Source organism: Monodon monoceros, unplaced genomic scaffold, assembly GCF_005190385.1.
Source record: "Monodon monoceros isolate NGI ecotype Baffin Bay Population unplaced genomic scaffold, NGI_Narwhal_1 Super_Scaffold_22, whole genome shotgun sequence".
Lineage (NCBI taxonomy): Eukaryota > Metazoa > Chordata > Mammalia > Artiodactyla > Monodontidae > Monodon > Monodon monoceros.
Genome location: NW_021703779.1, coordinates 9,878,912 through 9,898,749, shown reverse-complemented (window position 1 = coordinate 9,898,749; position 19,838 = coordinate 9,878,912).

The window sequence follows — 19,838 nt, the reverse complement described above, 5'->3', positions numbered from 1 at the left end:
CACCACCACCACCATCACCACCACCACCACCACCACCACCATCACCACCATCACCATCACCACCACCACCACCACCACCACCACCACCACCACCACCACCACCACCATCACCACCACCACCACCACCACCACCACCACCACCACCACCACCACCACCATCACCACCATCACCACCATCATCACCATCACCACCATCATCACCATCACCACCATCACCACCATCATCACCATCACCATCACCATCACCATCATCACCATCATCACCATCATCACCATCATCACCATCACCACCATCACCACCATCATCACCATCATCACCATCATCACCATCACCACCATCATCACCACCATCATCACCATCATCACCACCATCTTCACCATCACCACCAACCTCACCATCATCACCACCACCATCATCACCACCATCATCACCACCACCATCATCACCATCATCACCAGCACCAACACCATCACCACCAACATCACCATCATCACCATCACCATCACCACCATCATCACCACCATCACCATCATCACCATCACCATCACCATCATCACCACCGTCACCATCGTCATCACCACCACAACAACAACATAATGACCATCTACATGAATTTGGAGCAGATTCTTCAGTTCCCATGTGGCTTTCCAGGTTTCAAAGCTGAGTGATCTGAGACCCCCCCTTCTGAGAAACCCTGTAGTTCTGGATACCTCTCATCCCAATTTCTAGTGTTAGTCATCATTCAGAACTGCCCCTGCGTGCTGCCTTCTGAGCCTGGGGCGGGGCGTGGTCCTGGTTCAGTCTTTCATACAGGATGATGGAAATTTAACAGGCTTTGGTGGGTTTTGACTTTTGACTGCTTTTGCACACAGCGTCTCAGAATTTTGGGAAGTTGATGACCTGGCAGGTTGTGAACCTTGGGGACGGAGAAATGCCTTCATGCTTTTTATTTCAGTAGAGGGTGTGGTTTTGTCCTTGAGCTCAGAGCCAGGCTCCCAGACCATGGAGGTGGTTGCATGTTCAGGCAGAGTCAGCCTCTGCAGGACGGCCAGGAAACCGGGATGTGTGTTCGTCGGATGCCCTCTGCTGGGGGAATCTGAAGCTTCTCTCCTGCTTTCACATCCCTACATCCTGGGGCCTGTGGAAGGGATGGTTGCAAAGATCCAGTTGCATTCCTTAAGAGAGTCTGGAGGAGGGGAAAAACCCAGGTATGGATTGACACTGAAATTCTACCTGCGGTCAGGACCCACTGAGAATGCAAAGGTAAAGTACTAGGGGCTGCTGGTGGCGGTACTGGGAAGTTACTTACCCTAAAGGGCACCAAGAGAGAAGGGGTCCGTGCAGGGAGAGATGGTGGTGTTCACACCAGCAGACCCCATACCTGCTAGCTACTGCGCCCCGAGCCCCAGTCATCCCAGCCCCCAGGAATAAGTGGATGGGCATTACGTTGCTTTCCTAGGGTTGGTGCAAGAACTACTCCAGACACAGTAGCTTAAACACCACACATTTATCACCTTGCAGTTCTAGGGGTGAGAAGTCTCAAAGGGCTAAAGACAAGGTGTAGGCAGAGCTGGTTCCTTCTGGGGGCTCCAGGAGAGAACCCATTTCCTCCCCTTTCCAGCATTCCCTGGCTCGTGGCCCATCCCTCCATCTTCAAAGGGCATCACCGCACCCTTCTTCCTATCATCCCATCTCCTCTGACTCTGACCCTCCTGCCTCCCTCATATGAGGATGCTTGGGATGACACTTGGTGGATCCAGGATCATCTCCCATGTCAGGGTCCTTAATGACACCTGTAAAGTCACTTTGCCCCATGAGGTAACCCTCAGAAATTCTAGGGGGTCAGGGTGTGGATGTCTCTGGGGACATTACTCTGTCCTCCACATACATCTCTGAACTGAATGCACCATCCTCATTGCCAGGTTGACCCAAGGGGACTTTTCTGTCACCCACGACTCACCATCAGGGGGCTTCGGGACATCAGACAGTGGACATCAACCCACCCAAGAAGGGGCTGAACCAAAGCGGTCAGTGTAGGAAGAGCCGGAGGGCAAGTTGAGGTGGGAACAGGGCTGAGCTGGCATGGACACCAATCTGCTCCTGGATCACTGCTCCCAGCAGAGCCAGAGCCATTGTCCAGAAGGTTCCAAGCTTTCACTTCCTTCCCTCAGCGGTTTCCCTACCTCCCCCCAGCTCCTCCAAGACCACAGCATTAACCTCCGCAGACATCACGGACGCGGGCCATCCAGCGCACGTGCACCCGTGTACAAATGCATGTTGAAGCCAACGTGGGAGCAGACCCTTACAGGGAGAGTGGCAGGTGCAACCCAAGGAGACCCAAGCCCCTCCTGAACCAAGCACATTCGTCTCTGGGGACCCACAAAACACCTCTGGATTTCGAAGAGCCCTAACAAGCAAGCGAGGGTGCTTCTGGGAGTGGGGGTGGCCTGGTCCACAATGCTGGGGCTAGAAGCCTCCCCTTCAAGCTGCAGGTCACCCGAATTCTACTGGAACAGAGGGACAGCTAAACGGCAGGAACACACACCAGAATGCCACCCCGAACAACCAGCAGAGGTAATGCCACTGTGAGTGGAAAACCCTTCTCCTGATGTATAGGTTTAGCCTTGGAAGACTTGAGACCCTGGGAAGCAACGTCCTTGTTTCTGATTTGCATCATTTTTATGAGTTTCAGTCGACTTAATGTTCTGGGCTGTAGGGTTGGGGTTAGGGTTTAATTTCCTTTTCTTTTGTGCATTTGTAATTAAAAATCTGGAGTTAGCAAAAGGACAAAGGAAAGAAACCTCATACCGCCCCTGTTCACGAGGACTCTTGATGAAGGGCATTTTTCCTCTTCTGCGACGGATCAAGTTTAAGTGATATCCACACTTAACCAATACACAAGGGGACCCCATCTTCCCTGCAAACGCAGGGCTCTGCCCAGCCTCAGACACACATGGCAAGCACACGCCAGAGACCATCTGAAACGGAGCGCCTGGCTTCTGGGGCCCCGTTTCCCTCTGTGGTACCACATCCATCTGCTTAGAGTGTTTGACCACTGGCAAGAGAGAGAAAAAAAAACAAAACACTGTTCTGATCTCATATTATATATCACATACAGGTCTCATGTTTTAAAAGGTAACAAAAGGGCTTCCCTGGCGGCGCAGTGGTTGGGAGTCCGCCTGCCGATGCAGGGGACGCGGGTTCGTGCCCCGGTCCGGGAAGATCCCACATGCCGCGGAGCGGCTGGGCCCGTGAGCCATGGCCGCTGAGCCTGCGCGTCCGGAGCCTGTGCTCCGCAACGGGTGAGGCCACAACAGTGAGAGGCCCGCGTACCGCAAAAAAAAAAAAAAAAAAAAAGGGTAACAAAAATATCTGTATTGTCATACAGGACAAGCACTTCAGAGATCTCCACCCCTTGAAATTGACAATGATGGTGTTCTATCGTAATGGCAGAAAACCACAGCGGTGTGGAAAGTACCCGTTCTCAGATGGCAGAAGACGCAGGGTCCTTTGTGGACGGGGGCATCCAGGGAGGATTTGGCCAAGTTGTTGGGTGATCTGTACATCGGTCATGGTGGACACATACAGCTAACACTGGCCGGAGAGACTTGGATGGTGGTTCTGTCATGTGGGATTTATTTAAACCTTTGGGAGTGGATGTACTGATAGATAGAAAAAGATTGGATGGATGGATGGATGGATGGATGGATGGATGGATGGACAAGAGAGATGATAGATTATTGATAGATAATTGATGATAGACAAACAGATATACATATATCTACATATGCATGCATATGATAGATATGTGCATATTGTATACATTATATATCATGTATATTTCAAAGTTTAGTACATACATATGTATAGATACATATGCATATATACACATATATACTAAACTTTATAATGTTCAAGTTGAATATATGTGTGTGTGTATATATATATATATATATACAAATAGATAGAAGGATAGATAGATAGGTAGATAGATAGATAGGTAGATTGATAGATGTCAGATAGATAGATACGTAGAGATAGAGATATATAGTATTAGTCAGGGTTCTCCAGAGAGACAGAACCAATAGGCTATATCATATATGTATAGAAAGTGATTTATTATAAGAAATTGACTCACATGATTAGAGGCTGAGAAGTCCCACCATCCACCATTGGGAAGCTGGAGACCCAGGAAAGTGGATGGTGTACGTCCCAGTCGAAGGGCAGCAGAAAAACCAATGTTCCAAGTCACACAGTCCGGCAGAGAAAACAAATTCTCCCTTCCTTTACCTTTTAGTTCTATACAGGCCTTCAACTGATTAGAAAGGGCCCACCTACCCTTGGGAGAGCAATCTGCTTTCCTCAGTCCATTGATTTAAAGACTTATCTCACCCACAGACACTATAACAAACACACCCAGAGATCACATTTAACAGGATACCTGGGCACCCTGTGGCCCAGTCACGTTGACACACAAAATTAGCCATCACCCTCCCACCCCATGTCCTCCAGTCCATTTCCTATGTCTACCTCTTTATTCCTGTCCTGCCCCTAGGTTCATGAGAACTTTTATTTTAGATTCCATATATATGCGTTAGCATACGGTATGTTTTTCTCTTTCTGACTCCCTTCACTCTGTATGACAGACTCTAGGTCCTTCCACCTCACTACAAACAACTCAATTTCGTTTCTTTCTATGACTGAGTAATATTCCATCGCATATATGTGCCACATCTTCTTTGTCTAGTCATCTGTCGACGGACGCTCAAGTTGCTTCCATGTCCTGGTGATGACCCAGAGGGGTGGGATAGGGAGGATGGGAGGGAGGCTCAAGAGGGAGGGGATATGGGGACACGTGTGTGCATGTGGCTGATTTGCTTTGCTGTGCAGCAGAAGCTAACACGGTACTGTGTTATAAGCAACTATACTCCAATAAAGAAAGAGCTATTTAAAAATAAATAAATTACTCCAATAAAGAGCTATTTAAAAATAAATAAATTACTCCAATAAAGAAAGAGCTATTTAAAAATAAATAAATTACTCCAATAAAGAGCTATTTAAAAATAAATAAATAAATAATTAACCATCACATGTATGCATACACATATCTACTAAAGTTTATAATGTGTGTATAAACTAAACCTATACTCTAAACTTTGGTGTGTGTATATATGTTAAACTTTATAATGTATATGTATACATATAATGTGTATGTACATAATACGTACATATATAATACATATGACTAAACTTTATTAAACTTTATTTTTAAAGTTTTAGCTTTGTAACAGTTTTAGATTTACAGAAAAGTTAGGAGTATTGTTCAGATTCCCCATGTACCTAAAGGCAGGTTCCCCTGCGATTAGTATTTTGTGTTGATAGAGTCCATTTGTCATAATCCATGACCCAACCCTGATACATTATTTTTGTGCTGTTGTCACAGACAGGGTGAGTTCAGGCTAAGATTTAGAGAAGTTCACTGAGACAGAAGTGAACGGTGGGGGTGGAGAGGGACTCATCACTAACTCGTTGAATCCTTCCAAAGGTGGCTTCTTGGGGGTCTTAGCTCCCAGGACGAAGAGTCTTCGGTGCTTTCAAATGCGGGAATGGGTGGAAATCACACACGTGGATCACACACATCCACACAATACGCGCATGCACACAGCAGAAAACAGCCCCAGCACTCTTTTCAGGAGACCCATGAGTAGCTCATGAAGGAGTGGGCTGGCCAGCAATTGTCCTGGACCTGACCAGAGGCAGGTGGTCCTGCTGGAGAGACAGCCCTCCTGCCCTCTCTGTCACCTCCCCAGTGTTCAGACCTCAGGCAGGAGCATCCCATCGGCTGAGGTCGGGGCTTGTGGGAATCGGGGCTGGCTCTGGGGGGCATGGACCACTTTTAGCACAAACCCTTCCATAGGTCATGCCCCCAGGGAAACGGGTTGCTGTCCCCCCGCTCAGTGGAAGGGATGGTGGGCAGGAAGATCAAATGTCTAGTGTGTGCTCAGCGCAGTGGTTTTGGGTTTGTCTGCCTGTTGCATCGGGCTGTGGCATATTGTGTTAAGATTGGCTCAAAGCAGTGGGAGAGAAGATGGCACCACCTTGGGTGCTCAGCATCTGGTACACAGACAGCACTTAATACACACTGGCTGAATGCACACCGTCCCTGGGCCGTCAGCTCCAGCATGTCCAGGAGGTAAAGTCTTCCCAGGACCAGGGGCAAGGTCCCTACCTCGTGGAATTCTCCCATTTCTCCCACCTGGCCCACATCTTTGGGGACCCCTGACAAGCAATATGGGGGCCCCCATCATGCTACCAAAGGCAGGATTCAAGCCAACCATCTTCATACTCCCAGCTCCTGGCTTAATACCTGCAGGAGATCACACCCTCCACAAATGTCTGTTTTTAGCCACAGATGGAATTTCTTAGCTAACTTTAAATGCTAATGTATAAAATGTGTATCAGACATGTCAAGGAATGAGCTTTCCTTCTAACATGGAGGATGCTGGGAAGTTATACAGTTTTTTAAAAATTATAACAAAATCGGCACGTTAGATTACGTGAAGACAATATGGGACAGAATGACAGAGAGATGAGTGTGTGGGCATGGTCAGACCACCCAGTTTTGACCAGTTGTCCTCCATAATTCACAAACTGTTGTCTTGGGGAAGTTCCTAATCATTCCAGCTCCCATGTCCACATCTAGGAATATGGAATAAGGAGAGAGAGTGCCTTCCTGAGAGAGGTGTAATGAGATTTAAATGAAGTGATGTATGGAAGAGTCCCCAGTGATAGCAAAGGTCTTGGGAGACCTAACCCTGAGATGCTGCTGTGATGCTGTACCCAGGATTGCATATCTGGGGTCCCCAAAGAGTGGTCCATAGAGATTTGGACTTCAACGACCTGCTCCTGAGAGGTGGGGTGGTGCTGTCCCCAGATCCTGTACCTGGGGTCCTCCAGGAGTGTTCGCTGATGGGGGTGGACGTCATGGACATGCATCTGAGATGTGAGGGCTATGCTATACCAAGTTCTCTGTTTAGGATTTCCCAGTAGTTTGTGTCCAGTGATATCCATCAGGGCACAGTTCTGATCTCGCTCTGTGTGTTGATTTAATAAATAGTGTGACCCTTCCTGTTTCATACAATAAGGAAAGCTTTTATTCCCTCTCACTCTCCATAGAGTTGGGACAACTAAATGAGACTCAATGAAAGTCAGTGAATTACATGGGTGTGTCCATTGTTTTAGTCTATTGTAATTTATTTTACACAATTCCACACGTTTGGTCTGTGGAAACACACACACACACAGAGTCTCACAGCTCTTATCAAGACCCCTGATAATGCCTTGGGACTGTGGAGAAGGATGTCGCCTGCCATATTAGTAAACAAAGGATGTTGCAGCCACCAAGCCCTGCAGCCGCCCCCAGCTGTGCCCCCTGAGGGGACTCAGGATGGAGAAAAACAGGAAACTGGCCCCAGATAGCTGAGGTAGAGATCAAAGGAGTGATTTCAATGAACCCAGACGCTTGCATCTTCCCATACATAGAAAAGCACTAAAATCTTTTACTTGAGATGCCTGGTTTTCTTTAATTAACAGTCATGTTTTGATGTTCAGACTACCTGGTGTTTGTTGCAAAAACCCCTAGATATTTTGGGCCCTCCCTTACCTCTTTGGAGCTATCCTTCAGAGCCTTCTGAGTGGCTGTCTCCAGGACTTGAGTCCTCAGAAGTTCTGTCCAATAAAACAAAATTCTTCTGTGGAGCAACTAAGCCCATGCGCAACAACTACTGAAGCCCACGCGCCTAGAGCCCGTGCTCCACAACAAGAGAAGCCACCGCAATGAGAAACCCGTGCACCGCAACAAAGAGCAGCCCCCGCTGGCCACAATACTAGAGAAAAAGCCCGCAAGTAGCAACGAAGACCCAACGCGGCCGAAAATAAATAAATAAAATAAGTAAGTTTAAATAAAAGTACAATTTTAAAAAAAAATTCTTAACTTTTAGGTTGTGCTTTTTCTCAGTCACCAGGACAATTCCTTCCTGGACCCAGCAGCAAAGTGGACCCTTGGCTTCCAGAAACCTCCCACCCGACTCTGTTTACGTCTTCCTCCTATCCCTCTGCCTGCACCTGCTCTCTCTTCCGGAATATTCTTACCCAGGAATCCAGCCACTTTCCAACTCACCCCTTTTCCCAGAGGCCCCCCTATTTCACGAGCAAACAGCTTACACAGACACCCCGTCCTTCGAACCGTATTTCCATAGCCCTTACACCGGTTTTAACACACCGTATAATTTCCTTATTTGTTATGGAGGGTGCCTATCCCCCCTACAACGGTTCAGTTTCACCAGAAGGAGGGTCTTCGTTCTGTTGACTGCAAGCCGCCGGGCCCACGATGAGGACCCAACGCCCGTGGACGGAACTCAGTGAGTGGGGAAGTGAGTGGATCCTTCCACGCTGCGGGGCACCCTCCTTTGAGCTCCTCGGAGCTGACGACCTCACCCATCTTTGGTGGGGCACGGCCAGCCTCCCGCTATAAACCTGCTTTCCCAGACCGCTTTTGTTTTCGACGAAGGTGATATATTAGCCCAGTCCTACGCTTTGCCTCTTTCAACCTATTCAACTGCATTTGTTCCTAATGGGAGACAGAGAGGTCCCCAGACGACCGGGCCCGCTGCGCGCTTGTTAGCATCTGTTGGCAGATCGAGGCCTGATGAGGTGCTAATCGGATACAGTGCAGGCAAAAGAGGCCTCCGACATTTCTGGGTCACATCTGTGTAATGTACAGCCCTGATCTGTGGGACTTTCATGTGGCGCTCTGCAGGAATGCGTGTCACCCCGCCGGCCCCTGCCCCAACCCTGGACGGACCCTTGGAACGTCTGAGGCTGATTGCCTCAATACGGAGCACCTTGGGGCTCTGCCCACACTCCCTGCCCAGGAGGGGAAAGCCGCTGGGCTGTGTGAGTGTTTGAAGTGCTTCGTCGTCTGCGTTCCTGATTGTCTAGCCCTTTCTCCCACGTTTGCACGGAAAGAGAAGCTACAGAAAGTTTCTGGGAAGCTCGGGTGCCCGTGTGTGCCCACGTCCAGGCCAGGCACCCCACCCATCCCTCGTGGGGAGGGCACCAGAAAACAGTACTCTTTGCAGGATGGTGGTGCCACCTGCTTCTTCCAGATTATCCCGGAAGTGGGAAGGGAAGAAGGGTTGGGCTCAAGATCGGAAGGCTGGGCGCCATGTCCGCATCCCGTTTGTTCATGCGTGAGTTCCTGTGGGGTTTTCTCTGTGTCCCTGGAAGTTAACGGTTGTGGAAGCCGACGGGCAGGACAGATTGGAACGGCCCCCTTGGAAACCGATTTTACTCCCCCAGGGCTGTCAAACCCTCTGTGCATGAATTATCAGGCTGCTCAAGGGTGAAATGGGTGTAGGAGTATCCAACCTGCTCCTGCAGTAGGTGTGCTCCAGGATGTTTAATTTTAATAAAATTGGGTTTTTTTCAAGTGCACTTCTTTATGTAAAATTGTGGGGAAGTATTTATAGCATCGATTTTACCATCTTTGCTATGTTTAAGTGCACAGCTCAGTGGCATGAAGTACATTCAACCTGTTGTACAACCGTCCGAATCATCCAGCCCTATAACTCTTTCATCTGCCCAAACTGAGACGCTGTCCCCATTAAACACTCACTTCCCATCCACCTCCCCAGCCCCTGGCCCCCACCTTCTACTTCCTGTCTTTATGAATCTGACTATTCCAGGGACCTCCTACGAGTGGGATTATACAGTGTTTCTCCTTCTGTGTCTGCCTCTCTCACTGAGCATCGTGTGTTCAAGGTCCGTCCACATTGTAACCTCTGTCAGAGCTTCACTCCTTTCCATGGCTGAGTCACATTCCACTGTGTACATGCACCCCATGCTGTTTATCCATCCATCCATCCATCCATGCATCCATCCATCCACCCATGGACACTTGGGTTGCTTCCCCATTTTAGCTATTGTGAATAACACGGCTATAAACACAGGTGTACGGATATCAGCTTCAGTGTCTCTTTCGGATTCTTTCGAATATAAAAGAAGAGGAAGTGGTGAAGCATAGGGTCATTCTGTTTAATTCTTTTGCAGGAATTACCATACTCTTTTCCACAGAACTTTCTGGCCTGACTGTGTTTTATTAGATTTCTTCCTTGGCACCCCTAATATCAAACACTTGGATGAAACAAAGAGGAGACACCAGGGGTTCGGGCGGGGCACGACAAACATTACAGGACATTCTCACGTTTACAAAACAGAAAGCCAAAGGCAGGGACTCTGCCAGATTGGCAAAGAGGATTATGGTCATTTGTTTAAAGATCAAAAGGGGAAGAAAGACAAGTAGAAGAATTCAGTCTGAGGAGAAGAATTCAGGCGGTCCAGTCGTTCAGACTCGGTGCTTTCACTGCCGAGGGACCGGGTTTGATCCCTGGTCGGGGAACTAAGATCCCACAAGCCACGAGGTGTGGCCGGAAAACACACACACACACACACACACACACACACACACACACACAAGAATTCAGTCTGAGAATAAAATTCATATCCATCCCTTCGTGGTTATCTTTTGAGAAGAAAGGGTTTCAGATGTGGCATTTTTACATAACTCCATCATTCAGGTATAGATGGAGCTCTGGGGAAGGCAGGGCTATGGGGCTTAGTACCTGAGTGAGATTCTTTTCTCTGAGGCAACAAGGAGTTAGGGAATTGACCACCCAACTCAAGCCATTCTCCCGTTGTCATGCCAAGAACACTCAGATTGTGTGCTGGTCTTCACACACGGGGGGCCTGCCTATGAGAGTGAGATGGACCCCAAGGAGAAAGCAACATTCTCTAATAAACGTTTACCATCTCTGGACACCAAGGAGAATCAGTGTTTGCAGAAAAGCTCGGAGAATTTAGCCAGGAACACAGGTGGCAGTGATGTTTGTCAGCTGGTTAGTGGCCTATACTGTTTTCAAGGGGGTCCTTGGCCAAATTCCATGCTGTGTCTGAACTGGTAGAATCAGTCTCTGAGGAACAGCCTGTGGCTGCAGCTTCCTGGGGCGGCCACGACAAACGGCCACAAACTGGGGCTTAAATCCAAAGACATCCATCCTCCCCTATCCTGGAGACAAGACGTCTGAGGTGAAGGTGTCCCAGGGCTGAGCTCCCTTTGGAGGCCCCAGGGGAGGGTCCTTCCCGCCCCTTCCAACTTCTGGGGGCTCCAGGCATCCCTGGGCTTGTGGCCGCATCCCTCCCGTCTCTGCCTCTGTCTTCACGGGGCTTCTCCTCTGTGTCTGTGTCTCTTCTCTTCTGTCTCTTAGAAGGACCCTGTCATTTAGGATTGTTAGAGATAAATACATAAATAATACATAGATGATGGATGAGATAGATAGATAGACAAACGGATGGATGGATGGTTAGATGAATAGATAGATAAATACATAGATGATTGTTACAGATATATACATAAATAGATGATAGATAGATAGATAGGGTAGATAGATAGATAGAAATAGTAAGAAAGAGACTCTCTTGTGAATTGGCTAGAGGTTCTCAGCCTCACACTACTGACATCTGGGGCTGGATGACCCTCTGATGTGGGGTGTCCTGGGCCCTGTGGGCTGTGGAGCAGCTTCCCTGGTCTCCACCCACCACGTGCCAGGAGCACCCCCTCCACCAGTCATGACAACTGAAAATGTCTTCAGACTTTGCTAGGTTTCCCCAGGAGGTGAGTATTTCCCCATTCGAGAACCCCTGTTGTAGAGAATTGTCTGTTGTGGGTGTGTGGAAGGCACCCCACCCCTGGTGCCTCCTTGGTGCCGCAAAATGCCTGACCAGTGGGTCACAATTGCAGCCCCGAATACCCTGTAGCATTTAGAGGCCAAGAAAGGGAAGGGCTCAGCTCTTTCTCCCTGCTTCTGGATCCAAAATTAAATTTTTGCACCGAGAAAACACGACAGGGTGGTTGGCCTCTTAACCACAGTGAGACTCAGTCCATCTTTGCCTCCCGATGTCCATCTGGGAAATAATTCTTCTCTCCCCAACACGATCCACATGCCCAGGGCGAATTTCCCACTTAACAGATCACCGTCTGTCAGGATTTGTAGAAAAGTCAAGTCTGACCAAAGCTTCGTGAAAGAAAGCTTCCCTTTCACTAATAGCCTTCAACTTTGGCTTTTTTTAAGGGGGAGAAAAAAGCCAACCATAGAACGCTTCCTTTATTTATTTTCTCCCCCAAACAATGAACTATTTAGCCAATGCCGTCCTGGGCTTCTCACCTTGGTGGTCAACTCGTGAATTATGAAGCCTGGCTGGCTGCTAAAAGTCTCTGCTGGCCACTCCTTCTCGCGATGCAGAGCGCGGTAACAGTGGCGGTTTGTCTGCCCTGGGGGAGGGCAGGGGGGCCCTAAAAGGGCTACTGTGGCTGCAAGGACAGGGATGGAGGACAGGCAGCCGGCCGTGCATGACTGTGCTCTCTTTCTGCGCCGCTGCGGCAGGGAGCCGGTGGGGCTCAAGGAAGGCATGGATTTTCTGCAAACTCATGCTGAACGGAATCAGTGCCCCACCAGGACTTTTCACTGGTACAGGACTTGGAGCTTCATGGGCTGCAGCAGGAGGGTCCTGCCTTCCGGAGTGACGCCTGTCCCTAGTTCCCCATCAGAGCCAGCCAATAAATACACAACGGAAATCAGGGAATAGGAATTACAGCCCCACAGGCAACTTGGCCTCCCTCCCATCCATCCGCATGTTTTGAATCTCTCTGGGTGATTCTCACCTACAGCCTGGATTCAGAGCCTCCTCCAGCTGAGGTGTCAAGGTTTCTTCTTTCTCCCCCATCTCTGTTCCCTTCCCCCTGCTCCCCCCGCCCCAAGGACCCTCCATCCTGCAAAATAGAGGTGAGCCCTGGTCACACTCCACCCCTAGGAGATGGCCATGGAGAAGCACACTACATGCCTCTCCTGGCCCACAACATGGGATGCCCGCAGCTCCCTGGAGAAAGAGGGGGCACTGCATTTCTTGGGGGGATCAGCTCACACTCAATGGCTCAGCGATGCCTTTGGTCCTAAGGAACAAGGTACACAGGTTCCAAGAGGCACATGAAATAGCATCACCGTCGTCCTGGGTGAGCCTCAGCAGACACGCCGGGTACGTGACAAAACATGGCGGGAGGCCGTTCTTCAGGGTGAAGTTAAGATTCTGAGTGTCCATCACTGGCCAGTTTGTAGGCTGTGAACTTTTTTCTTCTCTGCCCCCTCCCACAGTTAAATGTCCACCCTGACTTCCAAGACTTACAAGTCACATATCACCTTCAGCCACTCCCACATCCACCCAAGCATTGGCTGTTTTCATCTTGACATCATGCATGACTGACTCTCTACCCATGAGAATCTAAAAGCCCCTGTAGCTGCTTTATAGAGATGATTTACAGCATCCAAGGGAATAGAATGTGAGTGTTTTTGTTAGAAAGCTAAATAGAAAGCGAATTCTATTGACCTGAGTTTATTCTTCGTAGTGAGGTATTTAGTTCACTGAAAACTCTAATCTCACCCTGAATGCTTCTTACCCATGAAGGCTGCATTCCTCCAAGAATCTTTCATGACTGTATGTTGGACATATTTTAAACTCCACCAACCACTAAGATCTCATGGAAATTTTTCCTTCCTGGATACAGTTCTTCATGATAAAAAAAAAAAAAAAAGATCAAAAAAAAGTGTTAATGGGGACAGAGTTTCAGTTTGGGTGATGAAAATGTTCTGAGATGATTGTGGTGATGGTTGCACAGCAGAGTAAAGGTCCTTAATGCCACAGAACCGTGCACTTAACAGTGATTAAGATGGTAAATTTTACGCTACATATATTTTACCACAACAAAAGAAGACTGTTACATTCAAAAATTCATTTGGGGCTTCCCTGGTGGCGCAGTGGTTGAGAGTCTGCCTGCCAATGCAGGGGACACAGGTTCGAGCCCTGGTCCAGGAAGATCCCACATGCACCGGAGCAACTAAGCCCTTGAGCCACAACTACTGAAGCCCACGCGCCTAGAGCCCATGCTCCGCAACAAGAGAAGCCACGGCAATGAGAAGCCCGCGCACCGCAACCAAGAGTAGCCCCGCTTGCCGCAGTTAGAGAAAGCCCGCGTGCAGCAACGAAGACCCAACGCAGCCAAAAATACATAAATAAATTTATTTTTTTTAAAAAAATCATTTGGGGCTTCCCTGGTGGCGCAGTGGTTGAGAGTCCGCCTGCCGATGCAGGGGACACGGGATCGTGCCCCGGTCCGGGAAGATCCCACATGCCGCAGAGCAGCTGGGCCCGTGAGCCATGGCCGCTGAGCCTGCGCGTCCGGAGCCTGTTGCTCCGCAACGGGAGAGGCCACAACAGTGAGAGGCCCGCGTACCGCAAAAAAAAAAAAAAATTCATTTGATTCTTTTATTTTTCATTGACTTTCATTGTATATCCTTGGCTATAAAATGAACAAACACTTAAATACGTGTTGCCCTCAGGATGTAATAAAATTCCACTTAAGAATAATATAAACCATCTTTTTTCCTGTGAGAATTTGGCCTTGTGAAGAATTTAGGCTGGAGTCGTCAACTCAAGCATTGTTTTGATTGAAAACCTTGACGTCTGTAGCTAACCTTTAGGAATTCAGCTTGTTCTGGTTTGAATTTTCACAAAGCCCTATTATCTAGAGAAAAAAAAAGTCCTGATTTCAGCCCTGGCATCACCGCGACCCAAGCACCAAGCCAGATCCTGCCACGGCATCACACCTGCTCCGCACATCCCCTCTGTATGTCCTGGCAATGTCTGGGCTGGGTCAGACGCTGCTTCTTCCTATGCCAAGAAAACAGGACATTTTCAGAAATAAGCAGGCTAAAATGGAAACTTGTAGATATTAGAAATGTAATCACATCATTTTCACCAGACCCATCAACTCAAAAATACCAGGAGAAAATCTGCAACATTTTAACTGGAAATAGTTTGGACGTTAAGAAATTATATAATCATAAATCCCACCTATAGAGTTTGACCATTAATGAGTTTCACCTGTATTGGGTAAATCACACCAGACCCCGAATTTCAGAACTTGGGCAATGAAATCTAAAACTCACCCTTGACTACTGGGTTACATGACACGTAATTGTGCGTTGTGTTTTTTGAAACAAAAAAAAAAAATCGAGAAGACTTTGAATTATTTAAGTATACAGAAAAGATGACATTTCATTTTACGTGGTTTTTAATAATATTTTTTATGAGGCTTAATCCAACTGCAAATGTTTTCCTTCTTGGAAAATTCTTCAGAAGGGCCATTTTGCTTGGATTATCGAAAACCCAAAAGTGCAGAGTCAGCATAGGGACAGCCCCTGCTTGAGCGTCTCACATGTGGCCTCCTACGGGCTCCGCATCCAGGTAAGGACAGCTGTCAATTTTGGGTTTTGCTTCAGCCTGGAAGAAAAACATCAGGGATGGCCCCTGAGGGTCAGGGATCTGGACAAACACCCTGGTGAAGGTTCTGGACCCTTGGTGGCTTTTTTCGCCCCTGAGCTGACCGTGGTCCCAAACAAAGGTGCCCAGTTTGAATCATGCTAACAAAACCGTTTACACCCTAATGCATGCCTGGAGCCAGCTGGACACACTGACCTGTAAAATCAAACCTCTCCTAATTGCAGCGCCCACCTGCCCATCAGAGGTGGTGGTGCCTTTGCCCCAGAAGCTCTCCTGGCCAAGGGCACTTGGAAGGGAAGGGGGAGAGGTCACCAGGGCACAGGTCAGAATTAGAAAGTGTCCATCTGCCCAGGTGCACGTGGCTGCCCTCCATGCTCTGGAGCTGTCTGCAGATTTGGGATCCTTCCACACTCTGGGGCTGTCTGCTGGATAGGGGCCCCTCCATGCCCTGGGTCTGCCTGTAAGATTGGGGGACCCTCCATGCCCTGTATCTATCTGCAGGATTGGGGACCCTCCATGCCCTGGATCTGTCTGCAGTATTGGGGACCCTACATGTCCTGGGGCTGTCGGCAGGATGGGGGGACCCTCCAGGCCCTGGGTCTGTCTGCAGGATTGGGGGATCCTCCATGCTCTGGGGCTGTCTGGGGCTTGGGGAACAAAATAACATGCCTCCACCTCTTATAACTTCATCTTCCTGAAAACAAGCTGACTCCAATGCTGTACCCGTTGAGACCTGGATAATCCATCACCCGAGCAAACCCGGGTGGGGGAACAGCAAACGCTCTCCCAACTGTGAAGGGTCCCCAACCCCCGTCCCTCTTTCTTCTCCAGATGCAGGCCCTCCTTACCCCACAATGATTTCTAAACTACTTATTTAGACAGAAACAGGAAGGTCCCTGGCTCTCTGCTTCTCTTCAATCCCGCTTTTAACCTGACGCTGCGGTGTCCCAAGTGTTCCAGGACATCTTTGGAGCCGATTGCCAAATGCCAGCTACCTGAGAGCCACGGACAAACCACCGTTTTCCCTTCGATGACATTGAGCTGAACCAGAAACGCCCAGTTTAGACATCTTTGCCCCGGTCCGGTGTCCCTGGGCTGTCGACTGCTACAACGGTCCCATCCTCACGGGGTCGATTTTGAGGAAGAGATTGGGTTCCTTTGGGATGACTTGGTTACCCATGGGGTGGGGGGAGGGTCCATCTTTCACACCCGCCATGGAGTTTGGGGACGTGAGATGTGTACAGTGGGCTCTCAGCGGAGCTTGCATTTTTCTTAGATTTTTTTACCCGCATAAGGCTGTTTTGAGAAGTCGCGGACATCTGCTGCCCCCCAGTGGCGGTTTGGGAGTGTGGTCCAAGGATTGGGTCTGAGAAGAAACACCTCCCACCTCCTCCATCTTGCCTGTGGAGTCGACCCTGAAACTCAAGGAAAAACGGGAGGTATTTCCAGAGGGGTACAGGTGGGTATTCCAGACAAATACAAGGAAACTCCCAGAGTTTCTGCATTTTTGCATATTCTCCCCGTGTCTTGGTCTCCGGCAGAGGGCTGAGTGAGCATCTTTTGTAGACCCTTAGTTTGGAGCTTTCTCTGTCAGAAATGAAAAGGAAGTGATTCATTCATCTCCCCAGCCCAGCTTTCGGGGATAAAAAGGCTTGGCAATAGGAAGTTGAATTTCCCCGACATCCAGAGGAAGAGTTGCTCGTCCGCAGGGACAGAACTGTGTTGACGGCCACCCATGAGTGTCCCTCTTCGTGAGAAGGCAAAGGGGACCTCGTGCCCCTCAGAGGGAATGCTTATAAATACTGGTCCCCAGTGACCCGTCCCCCGTGGGCTCATAACCGTCTTCGGAGATGCAGCCACCTCAGCCCTCATCCTTCATAACGTGGGTCAAATCTGTAAGCAGCCCTCACCTGCCCAGACCGTAGGGTGCTAAATGCACCAGGACGCATTCATGTCTGGGATAAGGCCATGTGGGAAACTGAGGCCACAAGCTGGATTTCTTTTTTTTCTTTCTTTCTTTCTTTTTTTTTTTTACATATACGTGTATCTAAGTGTTTTCCATGTATTAACTTACTTTTTTTAATTTTTATTTTATATTGGAGTAGAGTTTATTTACAATGTTGTGTTACTTTCAGGTGTACAAGCAAAGTGATTCAGTTCTACATATACATGTATCTATTCTTTTTTCACATTCTTTTCCCATTTAGGTTGTTACAGAATATTGAGCAGAGTTCCCTGTGCTCTACAGTAGGTCCTTGTTGGTTATCCATTTTAAATATAACAGTGTGTACCTTTCAATCCCAAACTCCTAATTTATCCCTCCCCCACCCATCTCCCCCCCACCCCATAACCATAAGTTCAAGTTCTCGAAAGTCCATGAGTCTGTTTCTGTTTTGTTAATAAGTTCATTTGTATCAGTTTTTTTTTTAGATTCCACATAGAAGTGATATCATACGGTGTTTGTCTATCTCTGTCTGACTTACTTCACTTAGCATGATAATTTCTAGGTCCATCCATGTTGCTGCAAATGACATTATTTCATTCTTTTTCCTGGCTGAGTAATATTCCATTGTATATATGTACCACACCTCCTTTATCTATTCATCTGTCCTTGGACACTTAGGTTGCTTCCATGTCTTGGCTATTGTGAATACTGCTGCCATGAACATAAGGGTATATGTATCCCTCTCACTCTTTAGATTCCACATGTAAGTGATATCATATGATGTTTGTCTTTCTCTGTCTGACTTACTTCACTTAGTATAATCATTTCCAGGTCCTGGAAAAACTGGACTCTCTCTTAGCATCCCTCCCTTTCCAGGAAGGAGGTGGGGAAATGCATTATCCTGTAAAGGTAGCCAGCACCTAGCTCTGCCTCTGCCACAAGAAGCAGGCACTGCCTCCAAGACTTCCGGGGAGAGTGGAAAATGATGGGTACCGAGCCCATGGAAGCAACTCAGAAACGGTTTCCGTTTTTCACCGGATTTTAAGTTTGACACCACCACCTGAGCATCCTGCATTTTACCCATCATTGGATCACCACACCCCAGTTTAAAGTATCCTTCAAACTAAGTCTCTGAAGTTGTATCCACGGTTCCACGGACGTGACCCATGATTAAAACCTCATACAAATGATTGTCCTGAGTTTATGAGTCTTGGCAGGGGTGTTTTGTAAGACCTGCAATGGCCGGGCAGAGGCATGAGAAGACACACAGTTCTTTTCATTTTTGTGTGTGTGCAGTTCTTCTTAGGATGCTTACTTAATCCCACACCATCATATGTATGTGTGCTGCCCTGTGGCGAATGGTCCCAGGGAACCAGAAAACGGTCCCCTCTAGTAGAAGACGTGCCTTTGTTCTGCAACCAGACCCAGGGTGATTTAGGGCCAGATGGGGCCATTGGCCCCCTGTCGCTTCCCAAAGAGCAGGCAGGTGGCTGCAGGAATGTCTCACACGTCCCCAGACTTAAAAGACCCTCACAAATGCACTGTAGTCCTTCAGGGTTGCCCTGGAATAGGCATCATTTCTCCAAGCCTGGGGGGGATGCCAAGTCCCAGTGCATTCAACCTGTTTACTTTTTAGATGAATTTAATTACCAGTCGGGACCCTGTGCGCGCAGGTCTGGAAACACCACCTGATGAAGCCGAATCTTGAGTCCTTGTGAGAGCTCTTCCAGGCCTCCTTCCGGGAGGAGCTGTTTTTCGTTAAAAGCGAGAACACTATGTTACCTGTCACAGGGATGTCTTACGCACCCTGTATGTCTTCTTTCATAAGCGAAACGGGTGATTTCCTTTGTCCCTGTTTCTCCAGAAACGAGGGAATCCTGCCATCTGGCTCTGCTCTTGGAGCTGGACGTTCCTTAAGGCCGGTGAGAGTTCAGTTTGCTTACGAAGGGCTGGGCACAGAATTATGGGTAACGCTGCCGTGATCAGTGGAGCTTCCCACACCTCCCGTTTCCCAGAAGCAGAAAAGTGCTTTTCTTTTTTAAGAAAAATTTATTTTAAAGACAGAGGGGACAGCTGGAATCATATCCATAAAACACTACCCAAAAAAATATATTACTCAGCCATAAAAAAGAATGAAATCATGCCATTTGCAGCAACAGGGATGGACCTAGAGGTTATCATACTAAGTCAGACAGAGAAAGACAAATACCGCATGACATCACTTCTATGTGGAATCTACAAAAAATGATACAAATGAACTTATTTACAAAATAAAAACAGACTCACAGACTTAGAGAATGAACTTATGGTCACCAAAGGGGAAAAGTTGGTGGGGGGGGATACACTGGGAGTTTGGGATTAGCAGATACACACTGCTATATATGTAATAGATAAGGACCTACTGTAGAGCACAGGGAACTCTACTCAATATTCTGTGATAAC